Genomic DNA, 13,888 nt, shown 5'->3' with positions numbered 1-13,888 from the left:
AGCTTCAGCACTAGGTCAGCGTCTTCAGAGCCTTCGAACGGGCTGCTTCGGTGGGTTTGCAAATCGCATTTCTGGGAGGTGTGTGGTAGAGGAGCACCGTCCTTCCTCGCCTCACCTGGCAATCCAAAATGAATTAAAAATAATAGCAGATCCGCCCCACCACACTCTATATTTTTAGTTTCTATGCGCACAAATCACGGGGAAAGTCCACTCTATAAACTGAGCTCTCTTTTCCTCTAGCCACAGACCAGAAGGGCTGCCCCACATGCATCCCCGCTGGGCTGTTTCGAAAACCCACAGTCTTTAGCTTGGAAGGGGGAAAAAACCAACGAGCGCCAACAGATATTTGTTTTTCGACTTGTGATCAGCAAAGCATCACACAAGGACTGAAAGCAGAGTTCTTGTGCGCCTAGTGATATTTGCCGTTTCACAACGAGAACTTCTCGCTCTTGAGCTTGAGTTAGGGGTCTCTTTAGATCCAGATGGTTTTTCCATCACCAGATTTTTCTAGGCTTGTTTGTTTTTTCTTTTTAAAGGGGAAAAAAGTGTTTTCTAGATGACCCTTAGTTATGTCATTGATTCGCTCTCCTAAGAAGGTGGGTGGAGGTTCAGCCATCTAGGTTCCTCTTGCGTGGCCTGGAGCAAACCACCTCCAGACCAACCTAGCTTGCAGGGTTCTTGCTAGAATCAATTAAAGCGCACAATGGTAGATGCCGACCAGGGCGTTTGGAAGCACAACCATCTAATACTGAAGGACGGGTCACCGATGCTTCGGGCAACGTGCTGACGCCTTCAAGGAGAAGGTCCTCTTCAGCTTTGGTCGCCTGCTTTGTGCATAAATCAGTATAAACAAGCCATCCCTCCCTCCCCGCCTTTAGTAAAGCACTCCATTTTCATATCCCGGAAAGGAGTTAGGCGATGCAGAGAAGAGGCTCCCGACGGAGCTGGGGAGAAAGAAGAGGGACAGGACTTAAAGGTAAAGGTAAAGGTACCCCTGCCCGTAGGGGCCAGTCTTGACAGACTCTGGGGTTGTGCGCCCATCTCACTTAAGAGGCCGGGGGCCAGCGCTGTCCGGAGACACTTCCGGGTCATGTGGCCAGCGTGACATCGCTGATCTGGCGAGCCAGAGCCGCACACGGAAACGCCGTTTACCTTCCCGCTGGTAAGCGGTCCCTGTTTATCTACTTGCACCCGGAGGTGCTTTCGAACTGCTAGGTTGGCAGGCGCTGGGACCGAGCAGCGGGAGCTCACCCCGCCACAGGGATTCGAACCGCCGACCTTTCGATCGGCAAGTCCTAGGCGCTGAGGCTTTAACCCACAGCGCCACCTGCGTCCCGGGACAGGACTTACAACAGGGCAATTGAAAGCGGCCCTGTTTCTCAACAGACGGTGTCGTCATGCGATAGGAACGCGCTTCTAGACCCTTTAATGAGCGTTCCTTTTCCAGGAACTTGCTTGGCAAGTGAGAAAAGGGTTGCGCATGTAAGAGAGTGAGAGAGCAGGTTGCTTTAAAAAGTCTGCCAGGAGAGGCCAGTTGAGAAGAAATGGGAGAGATACTTGGTCGTCGGAAGCGGGTCAGGCGCGACAGGAAGAAAGTCTGGGAAGTGGGAATTTCCTCTTACGGTTCATCCCTTGTGAATTTAGTTCTTTCCTTCCTTCGTGGTTCTCCTATGCGCTCCATTCAGCCAAACCATCTGCAGCAGTGCTGGATATTACCCTCGTTGGAAGCAATTCGTCGACTTTGAACCCGAGTTCAGACAAGTGATACGTGGGCCAAATGGTAGGCCTTCGGGCCTGGATTCAGATCCCTGAGAAATTTAGCCTGGGGGATTTGGGCGTCACTCTCCTTGGGCCCCAATCTCTTTCTGCAGAAGGATAAGTAAGGCCGCTTAAGGGCTGAGGCAGCAGTCCTAAGTCCACTTACCTGGGAGTAAGCTCCATTGAATCCAGTAGGGTTTACCACTGAGTAGACGTGGTTAGGAACGCATTGTTAATGTGGGGAGAGGGGTTGTTGAGGGTGGGATTCCACAAGAACTGCAGGGCAGTTCAAGCTATTAAAATGTGCCTTTGTCTGTCATCCCCTCAGTGGGACTTCCTTTTGAGTAGGCACATATAGGATCCCACTGTTAAAGTCCTGACTGTGGACTGGGTCGCACGCCTGCAGTTAGTTTCTTGTTTGTTTCTGTTGCCGCCGCAACCCTCACCCGTCTACTAGAGGACTTCTTAACTTGGCTCTCCAACCCCTGAGTTCTCTTCATCTGCCCCCGTTTTTTTGAGGGTGTGTGTGGACAGTCTGAGCTCATACACGTTTACTCAGAAGTCATTCCCATTGAGTTCAATGGGGTTTACTTTTGAGTAGCCATGGCTGATCCCAGGGAAGAAACAAAGGTATTATTATTCCTATTTTGTTTTACTGACTTCCAAACAACTACCAAAGAGAAATAAGAACTGGGGCTGCGAATATTGGTACTTATTTATATGCCGCTGAATGCCAAAACAAAGCTTCAAAGCTGTTTATAAAGTGTTTTTTTAAAAAAACAAACAAAACAACAACAACCCAGTGATGCCACGTTAAAATATATTTTAAAAAATCCGTAATGGTAAAAATGCATAGTAAAACAAAGCAATTATTTTTTAACAATACAGCAAAAACAAAACCAAGAGACTCGGGTCTAGAGATAAAGAAATACCTCTGCGTGTGCGTGTCATCTAATCTATCTATCTACCTATCTCAAAGCTTCCTTTATTTTTCTTTCCAGTTTCTTCCTTCCCTTGATTATTTTTCTATTCCTCATCGGCACCTCAGAGTCCCCCCTCCACCCCCCCCCTCTCTCTCTCTCTCACACACACAAACACACACACCTCTCACCGCTCCCCCTCTCCGACTCCCCCCCCCCCCTCGTTTGAGGGCCCCTCCTGTCTGCCTCTGCCAAGCGGCACGCGAGCCGCACGCGTTGTCAACAAAAGCCTCTTTCACGGCTCGCTGCCCCTTTGCAGCGTCCCAAATCTGCTCGCCCCTCTGCCGCCTGCTTGCAGCTCATCTGCCGACTTTGGTTCCCGGCCCCATCCATATAGCAGCAGCGGCGGCAAGAGGGTGGGGGGGAGGGAGGGGGGCGGAGAGGAAAACAAAACACGAAGGCCAGCGTTTAGGACGCGCACCGCTGAGGGTGCGGGTAGGGGCAGCAGGCAGGTCGAAAGAAGCGCGCGAGGAGGAGGACCAGCTTCTTCGCTTTTCTGTTCTCTGCTGCTAAGTCAATGTGATTTTCCCAAACAGATGACATTTTGAACCTCGCTCTCGCGCGCGTGTTCCTACACACCTTGGTGCGATTGTTGCACGGAGCAAGGGAGCACTGGCACCTCAAGCAGCAAATTTATGAAGCCCATTTCTGTCGGAAGTCAACATGTCTTCCCCTCTCCCTTGAAACTCCGCACCGAAGAAGCCCATGAAACATAAGCATGTTGTTTATTTTAACCGACAAATTCTGCTTAGGGGTGAGGGTCTGGAGTCGAGGCAGGTTGGCGACACTTTCTATAGAGATATAAAAATAAGGGGAAGGAGCGGACATCGAAGCAACCGACGACATACCCTGCGGAGAACTCCTAGTTTCTTGCAGATCTGGCGAAGGCGGTGGAAACGCTATTAAAATGCCTTATAGTTGTCCAGAGTGCGAACTCCATCCCAAGGAAATCTCTGGGGTTTGCGGCATTATCTTAATTAAGATAATTGATTCATATTGCACCTGCGAGAATGAAGAGCGGAGGAGGGAGGGAGGGAGAGAAAATGAATCTCTGCCCGCTCTCCCTCCCATCCTAGCTTAAAGCTATTGGAAAGAGGAAGCCTTGCTTAATATTGAGTGATTTATGACCGCAACAGACAGCAGTAGCTACGGCTGCGTCCTGTTTATTTGAATATTCCAACCCTTGCACAGAGTACATAAGGCCCAATGAAGATGGAAGCTGCTCGTCTTTCTTTCTTTCTTTCTTTCTTTCTTTCTTTCTTTCTTTCTTTCTTTCTCTAAAGTTTAAATCATGTATGTCAATATACCTATACGAACGGCCGGCAGATTTTTGCCAAGCTCATTAAACAGGGACCCAGCTTTGGGCTTCGTATGCCAAAGAAGTAGATGGAGGCGTGCCCGTGTTTGCCGTGAGTTTTCAGGCAGTGGTGGGGTTGTGTGTGCGGGGAGGGGGACGTCTCACACCTGTTTGCGATAGAAACAGATTGAGGACAGCCGGGGCCAGGTAACAGACGAGAGGGCCTTGACGACGGACAAAGGTGATCTATCGATCTGGCTGAGTTTAATGAGCGCAAACGAAGCTGGGGAGATAGGGTGGGGGATTGGAAAACATCTCCCCAGGCTAAGCTCACTGGGTGGACCACCGTTTTGGACAAGCGGCCAATTAGCAATTTAAAGGACGCGAGAGAGGGGAAATCAGCACCCTGGACAGCTCACAGCCGCAGATAACCCTGCGGCTATAAGGCTTTACCCGGCGCCGTTTTGCTTGCTCTTGGCAAGTCCCTAATGACCTGTAAGGTCCATGCTGAACCGCTAAAAGGGTTTTTTCTTTCCTTTCCCTTTTTTTAATTGCCAAGCGGAGGTCAATATCCGCCCCGGCTGCTGCCCATTTCTTTCAGAAGCTAACCGCTGCTAAAAACGGAAGCATCAAAGTGAAGGAACAGTCTACACACCAGTGTTTTCCTTCTCTCGAATTTTGTTTAGGACAAAAATGTGCCAATGTTGTTCTTAGAAGCCCCACAACCATCAGCTACCGAAGGAGGAACAGATCCGTTAGGTAAACCCCGCATACAAAGATCTTATGCAAAAACAAAAAACCGGCAAATACACAGTGACATTATAGCAAATCAGAAAAAACACATTTCCACCCCCACCCCCAATAGAGTCCTTAATTTCCTTCTGAATCTTGTATTCAGGTTTCAGCTGTGCAGTTTCAAAATCATTGAATTAGGATGGGTTTTTTGTTGCTATTGTTATTGTTGCTGGTAAGTTTGATCTGCATATAGATGCATATAAAAACAGGTATACAGCAAGTGTGTGTGTGTGTGTGTGTGTGTTCTAAATATGGGATGTGTGCTATAAATATTGCATGCTTATGCATTAAAAACTATTTGCTCTCCTTTGCATTGGCCCCGTTTTTAAAAACTGATGAAAATCCTAATCCTAAACACAGGCAGTAGTCCTAGAAAGAAGCTCGCTCATTCAGATAAAAACTACTTGGAAGTGAGTGAGCTGAAATGGAAATGGGCTTCACCTGTATTTAAGACTGCAATTTCAGAAAACCTTTGTGCTTGTGTGTGTGTGTGTAGGAAATCACCCCCATAGCATCTTCATTTTAATGGCCCATTCTGTTTCCTACCCTTGCTTGCTAAATGATGTTGTTTAATTTTATAAATGACAACTTCTATTTAGTTAATGGGAATTACATCCGGACTCAATTTTTAATTATCTGCTTGCTAAGTGAGCCTTTTTGGTCACTGACATACAATTATGAAATCACAATAGTTTTTTAAAATAATTTGACTTGATTAAAAAAAGGAGAGGAAATAAAACAATCTAAAAATGGGTGCAACAGCTATCTATGTTTAGAGGGTTGTAATAAGGCCTTGTCTGACCACCCCCACCTCAATCTCGCCAACAGCCTTTTTCATTGATGTCAACCTTCTCTATTATTAGGAACTGGGACTCTTCTCAGACAGGATTTGTAGCTGGACAATCTCATTATTTTTGATCCGGGCATTTAACGAAGAGTCTCACCTTCTTTAAATAAAGTGTGGTGTATGGTGCTTTCTTTTTTTCTTTTTTAAAAATGCCCTCTTTAATAAAACTCATTTCCATTTGAATTAAATATTGATAGAATTGTTAGAACCTAAGACTAAGGTACTTTCAAGAATGTATAACTTGCTGTTAAAATGGAACACACAAGATGAAATGGTTAAATCGGCTATGATAAAGTGGGCACAGGACATTGGGCACAATATTATGTTTGAGGACTGGGTAAGGTTGTGGACCACTGGGCTGAACTTCACTGCATGTAATGCTTTGAAGGAAAATATAATGAAAATGATATATAGATGGTACATGTCCCCAGTTAAACTTGCCAAAATATACCATTTGTCTGATAACAAATGCTGGAAATGTAAAGGAAATGAAGGAACATTTTTTCACCTCTGGTGGACATGCCCTAGAGTGAAAGCCTTCTGGGAAATGATATATAATGAGTTGAAAAAGGTATTTAAGTATACTTTTCCCAAGAAACCGGAAGCCTTTCTCTTGGGTATGGTCGGCCAGATGGTGACAAAAAAGGATAGAACTTTTTTCCTGTATGCAACAACAGCAGCAAGGATACTCATCGCCAAGCATTGGAAAACTCAAGATTTACCCACACTGGAAGAATGGCAGATGCAACTGATAGACTATATGGAACTGGCTGAGATGACCGGCAGAATCCGAGACCTGGGAGAGGAGAGGGTTGAAGAAGATTGGAAGAAATTTAGGACTTATTTACAAAAATATTGTAATTTGGTTGAATGTTAAGAAGGATGCTAGATCATAAATAATTGACCACCACTAAATAAGATGGAATTAAGACGATAAGTAGATTGAGGAAAATATAAACCATTTGGAGAACTCTTAGACTATATTTAAAAGAATGGGACCTAAGAATATAAACAAGATGACAATTTGCTGGTTAAAATTTAAGACGATGCAAGTGGGAGCGGGAGATTTGAGGGAGTCCAAAGAGGTTTTGAAAATATGTTATGATATATGCTATATTGTTGATTATTTTTGCATTTGTATTTAAAAAATCTTAATAAACATTTATAAAAAAAAAATGAATTAAATATTGATAATCTGACCTTTATGTTCCTTTAACTAATCAAAAGAAAGAAATTTCAAATGTGGATGGGCCCCAGCCTTGCCCTGGTGGGCCTTTCCGCTTGAATAAGTGCTCAGATTAAACAAACCCAACTTCCTTTTTTTTCCAGAGCACCCTCTCTTTGCACTAATTGCTTATGCAAAAATGCAGATCCATATTAATTAGTAACTCTACTGATTAGTTCAGTGGTATTTCCACATAATAAATCATGCTGCAGACATGGGGTTTTTGGCACCTCACCAAGAGTGACTCAGGATACAATAAGATTTCCATATTAAATAATAAAAATCATAGGCTAAGGCTACCTTTTTTTGCAGGTAATGCTGTGTACCACCTGCTCCCTGCACCTGCCATGGGAAATTGCTTTCTGTCCTGGCAGGCCTTCTTTCCTGCCCTTCAAGCGCACAGCACTCTCAGTGTGAATCACAGCGCAGAGAAGCAAAGGGTCAGATTGCAAGCTGATGTCATTTTGCTCTTTTAAAAGTTAGAGAGCTCAGGTTTTTGAGACAGAGACTTGGATGAGGCTACCCAAGGGAAAAACAACAACAATGGACCTGTACTGAATGCATGGTGAGGATACTATATTACATATATATGAAGATGATGTGCCCAGGTGAAAAAGCATGTTTTTCACAACAGCTTAAGACATTCAGTATCGAGACTGAGGCTGCTGCTTTGCTGTTCCAATAATTTCTGAATGCATATCTTGAAGAATGTGTGGATGTGAATCCTGTGATGCACTACTGTCTCAGCTATATACATGCAATATATGGTATTCATTTTGCAATGAAGGCTGCTTCCATATTGGTTTATGCTGATAGAAAAAACCATGCACTCTGTACATCAAATAAGACCGATTGCATGAAATGGGGTGAATGTATGAACACACAGTCTCAATGTCTCAAGAGGTACTTTTCAAAATATGCTTCCACCTATATGTATCAGTCGGTTTCTGTGCTATGAGTTGATGCATTTAAAACACACATTTACTCTCAATATTAATTGCAATATATTATACAATGGATAATCCTGATATATACCCACATTTTATTTTCAGTTGAAATTCCATCTAAGATCTCTATTTCCTGAAATCTGCAGTTCATTTTAACTCAGGAATGGACTGGATAAAAGCCACCTTCCTTCTTCTGCACATTTAAGCACACAACAATAATTTAAACTACACCCTTGCAGTCATGAAGGCTAAACATTAAATTTGTTAGAGTGAGTTGAAAATAATAGGTACCATACTCAAATCACTAGAATGTTAAAGTTGATAGGGCTCTTCCAGGCTTATATTTCCCTATACAAGAGAAATCCTATTGGTTTCTAAAATGCTGATATGGAACAGGAAACATTCAGTACCTAGCTACTTCTGGTAAAAGCTAAAGGACCCCTGACAGTTAAGTCCAGTCACGAACAACTCTGGTGTTGCGGCGTTCATCTCTCTTTACTGGCCGAGGAAGCTGACTTTTGTCCATAGTTTTTCCGGGTCATGTGGCCAGCATGACTAAGCCGCTTCTGGTGAAACCAGAGCAGTGCACGGAAATGCTGTTTACCTTCCCGCTGGAGTGGTACCTATTTATCTACTTGCACTTTGACGTGCTTTCAAACTGCTAGGTTGGCAGGAGCTGGGACCGAGCAATGGGAGCTCACCCCATCGTGGGGATTCAAACCGCCAACCTTCCGATCAGCAAGCCCTAGGCTCAGTGGTTTAGACCACAGCACCACTCGTGTCCCTGGTAATGGTTTCAATTCTGAGACCAGAGTCAGCAATACTTCTGAATACCAGTTGGTGGAAACCACAGGAAGGGAGAGTGCTCTTGTGCTCAGCCCTTGCTTGTCGGCTTCCTACAGGCTGCTGTGAAAAAAGGATGTTGGACCAGTTGAGTCATTGGTCTCATCCAGCAGGCTCTTATTGTGTTCTTACACTCACATGTGGCAGAAGCAAAGGAAGCGCCAAGGTGAGCAGTAAACAGGTTTTTTTATTGTCTCACTTTCATGCAAAAGAAAGGTTGAGTCCTGCCATCAGGCACACAAATTGAAAAGATAAGGCACATAAGGAAAGGGGAGTGGAGTGAAAAGACAGAGGAGGCAAATCAAGGCCATAGCAAAGTGGTGAGCTATAAGGATTTATATCCAGTTTGGAACAAGGTGATCTTCCCTTGCTGGTGTTCTTGCTTGACTAGCAGCTAGTGGTTCTTTTCTTATCGGTGGATGGGTAACAGGAGCAAGGTGTTCTTTCCAGCTGGGAGAGGGTAAATATTCTCCCTGCAGCTGCTCCTTCCTTGGCTGATGGTGGTGTATATGGCCTGCAGATTCAGCACGCAAGACCGACTTGTGGTGACCGTGTGGGGACACAGACAAAGGAGATCGGTATGCCTTTGTGGGATTTGATGGGCAGGAAGGAAGAGTGAGAGCATGTTCAAATAAATTTATCTTGTACTGATTGAGTCTGATATTCAGATCAGATCCAGGTGCTCTTGAGGGAAATTGACTTTCTAGATCCATTTCAGTTGGGGTTTAGGCCCGGTTTTGACACAGAAACTGCTTTGGTCACTCTGTATGAAGACCTCTGTCAGAAGATGCAGGGAAATGTGTCCCTATTAATTCTCCTTCACCTCTCAGTGGCTTTCAATACTATTGGCCATGGTAGCCTTCTGGAGAGAATGTCTGAGTTGGCGGTTGGCAGCACAGCTTTGGTGTGGTTCTGGATGGCCATTTCCAGAGGGTGGTGCTTGGGGAGTGCTTTCCAGCACCATGGAAGGTTCCTCAGGGTTCAGTTTTATCATCTACATGAAACCACTGAGTGAGGTCATCTGGAGTTTTGGAGTACATTGTCAGCAATATGCTGATGACACACAGCTCTGCTTCTCCTTTACATCTGTGGGGGGGGCAGTGGATGTGCTGGACCATTGCCTTGCCTCAGTAATGGACTGGATGAGAGCCAGTTAACTGAAGCTCATCCCAGATAAGACTGGGGCATTGTTTGATTGGGTTGGATGGCTGGGAGGTTGTCTGCTCTTGGTGGGGTTACATTCCCCTAAAGGAGAGAGTATGCAGCTTAAGGGGAACTTGTGGATCTTTTTCTGTCACTTGAGACTCAGGTAACCTCAGTGGCATAGTGTGCCTTCCATCAGCTTCAGCTGGTGGCCCAGCTGTGCCCCTACCTGGGCAGGTTAAAAAAAATGCAACCTGTGCCGTTAGTAAAGATAGTGCAACTCGTACAGCACGTTGGCGACAATTATTCACACAGTTGTTCAAAAATAATTTTACACCATTTATCAAATATGTGCGGAAGAGCCAGTAACTTACAAAGTGCCGTGAAAACTTACAAACTACCTAAAATAAAGTGAACTTGCAATATCAGATTTTACTAGGTTCTTACAAATTCTTGGCTCAATTTTTTCTTTTTTCTTGTTTTTAAATAAGTTCAAGAAGATTCAAGAACAGGGTAAGTTCAACGTTGTTCCCGGTAGTTGTGAGTAAAATCTGAGGCCCTTCTTCATGTGCTGCCTCCACGAGAGGTTCAAAGGGTGGCAACATGATAACAGGCGTTTGCTGTGGTGATTTCCTGTTTGTGGAATGCTCTCCCCACAGAGGCTAGCTTGCTACCTTCATTATCTCTAGGTGCCAGGCGAAAATGTTTCTCTATAAGCAAGCTTTTGACTAATTAAACAATCTATGGCCTTTTAAATGCATTTGTGGGAGAGGCGTTATTGGTTGGTTGGTTGGTTGGTTTGTTTGGCGGGGGGTTGTTCTGTTTTTTTGGTTTTCATTTGGTATGTTTGTGTTATAAACTGCCCTATGATCTTTGCATGAAGGGTGATATACAAATTTTTAAAATAATATATGATAATGATAATACCAGCATACCACCCAATAGTTCTTAAGTGCGAGGGAAGTTCTGCAGTCATTTGTTTCCCTTTAAAAACCAATATTTACTGGTAAAACTGGATTAGGCATCATGCCAGATATACTGTAGAGCAGCATCCTACAAAGTTAGGGAAAATGTAATGATCTGAGTGTGCCTCTTGGTAGACAATCTACCCCCTGTACTGATGAGTTTTCCATATATTCCTTCAGTGATCTGAGAATGAAGGAGCTTTCCAGGATTAAGCTCAGGTAGTCTTTTGAATGAGAGAAATGTAAAACTCCAAAAGCATCACCTACACTTAAATAACTGTACTCTGGCTATAGAAGATTTAATGTACAGCCTTTCTGCCTCTGAATGCCTGACTCTCAGGGTATGTGTGAATACAAATGAGAGACTGAGAATGTAGCTTAGGCTGAAATATAATGCCTGGCCCAAATCCTCCCAGTGAACTTCACAGCTGAGTGAAGATTTGAATTAGAGCAGGGGTCAGCAAACTTTTTCAGCGAGGGGCCAGTCCACTGTCCCTCAGACCTTGTGGGGGGCCGGACTATATTTTGAAAAAATAAAATAAAAAATGAACGAATTCCTATGCCCCGCAAAAAACCCAGAGATGCATTTTAAATAAAAGGACACATTCTACTCATGTAAAAATATGCTGATTCCTGGACCGTCCGCAGGCCGGATTTAGAAGGTGATTGGGCCAGATCCGGCCCCCGGGCCTTAGTTTGCCTACCCATGAATTAGAGTCTCCCTGGCCTAAGTCTACCACTCCTTCTGTTAAGTAGTGACCAACCTGAATTCTGAAATGGTAGAATTTTTTTTTAAAAAAATATTTATTTGGTTTTTCAGATTAAAATTTTACAATCATATATCAAACATAAATAATAATAAAAAAAGATTCCAAGGAATCTCCTGGACTTCCACCCTCCCCTTTGTTAGTCCTATCATTAATCATTTCCTCCTGCATTTTTTATGATGATCCAAATCTTTTACATCTCCATTATATACAAAATCCACCATTAAACTACAAGTGATATTCCAATCCTACTAATGATTTTAACTGTTTACAATGGTCTTTAAGATAAGTTATAAATTTTCCCCATTCCTTATTAAAAGTTTTTTCTTCCTGATTTCTGATTCTTCTGGTCATTTTAGCCATTTTGGCATAGTTCATCAACTTCACCTGCCTTTCTTCTCTGGTAGGGACTTTATATTCTTTCCACTCTAGGCTGATAACATCCGCATAGCTGTGGTCGCATACATAAAAAGTCTTTTCTGCTCCCTTGGTACAATTAGCAGTTGTACCATGTGAATTTTCTGAATGTGTCAGCCGGCCTTAAAGAAATGCTGAAATGTAATGGTTCAAAATGGACAATGGGCCCATATTTCATGGGAGTTACATGAAGTGCCATCAGTTTCCAGTGTCACAGGTGCCATATGCAAAGAATCACTGCCACAAGTAAAGACACTGTACCTTTATTCTTTAGGTAAGGATATTCACAGGATGGAGTGGGGGAGCAAACACAGGTGTTTGCAGATAATCTAAAGCTTTGGTGAGATTAAACTGTTGCCTCAATATGAGTTATTACATATACTCCAAATTCAAATCTTCTTAAGGTTAGCTTTAGAGGAACTGATTTTGCTCACTTGTCTTAGAAAATCATTGCTGAAAAATGCACTATGCATAGAACTGCCATTTCCAGCAAGACTGTTGCTAGTTGGATATCTTTTAAGGAAGGAATCGGCAGTGTGATACTCTCAAGAAGTCATTGGATCAAATCTGGTGGATAGTGGGGTGTGATGCTGCCACTCAGCTGACCTCTGGCTGATCAAATTGCTGTTGTTTAGTGGGAGGTAGAGGGATGGTGGTGAAGCAGTGGTGAGGTTAGCATACTACAAATGCACCAGCAGAACCAATCCAGTGCTTCTGCTGATGAGTTTGCACCACACCAAATTCCCCAGCATTTTGCCCATCCTCCTCTACTTCCTTGTGAGCAGCAAAAATGTCTTCTTCTTCTTCTTTGGCAATCACTCGTGGCTGAGTAAGATTGTCTCCCATGAACAGTCTTAACAGTGACAAGTGATATGCTACAATGGCTGTGAAAGCAGATGAAAGCTGCAGCAGACAAGGAACTACTTACTGCCATGATACTCATGCCATTGGAACAGAGCCTTACTGTGAAGACTGTGTTGATCAGCATGCACTGATATCGACACATAAAACAAATTTACACACAGGCATCTTCCCAAAACCCATCCAGTAGAAATGTGACCACCTGCAGATCAAATAAGTGGTAGTGCACCCCCTCATAGGCTACTGTGTCTGGCAATTGGCCATACTGTCTGGGACTGATGGGAACTGGAGTCCGACAAAATATGGAAGGTAACAAATTGGATCCTCCTGTTTCAGGTGGTTTTATTGTTGTTGCTTGCATGGGATGCTGGTGGAGTTGTGGTCTAAACCACTGAGATTCTTGGGCTTGTCGATCAAAAGGTCGGCGGTTCAAATCCCCATGATGGGGTGAGCTCCCATTGCTCTGTCCCAGCTCCTGCCAACCTAGCAGTTTGAAAGCATGCCAGTGCAAGTAGATAAATAGGTACCGCTGTGGCGGGAAGATAAACAGCGCTCTGGTTTCTGTTACGGTGTCCCATTGTGCCAGAAGTAGTTTAGTCATGCTGGTCACATGACCCAGAAAAGCTCTCTGCAGACAAACACTGGCTCCCTCAGCCTGAAAGCGAGATGAGCGCTGCAACCCCATAGTCGCCTTTGACCGAACTTAACCGTCCAGGAGTCCTTTACCTTTTTTATTATTGTTGTTGCCTTTTTCTTTAATGTAAAATTCTAAATAGACACACACATGCACAAATGTTGTTTTTGCTATGTTATCTGAGCTTTATGCTTGAAAAGAATCCATAGAAAATAGGGAGTTCTGTCGGTTATTATTGTGAACCACGACAACAGATTCAGGTAGGGACTGTTTGCTGTAAGTGGGTGTTCAGAACCATAAGAGGTTCAATAAATGATTCAGCGGAATGCAACATGGTTGTTTAATTGATTGACTGATTGATTCAACATCTCCCTATCCCACCAATCCACCAACTCAAGAGAGATGACAA

Source organism: Podarcis cretensis, assembly GCF_951804945.1.
Source record: "Podarcis cretensis genome assembly, chromosome: 1".
Lineage (NCBI taxonomy): Eukaryota > Metazoa > Chordata > Lepidosauria > Squamata > Lacertidae > Podarcis > Podarcis cretensis.
Note: the sequence above shows the minus strand (reverse complement) of the source record.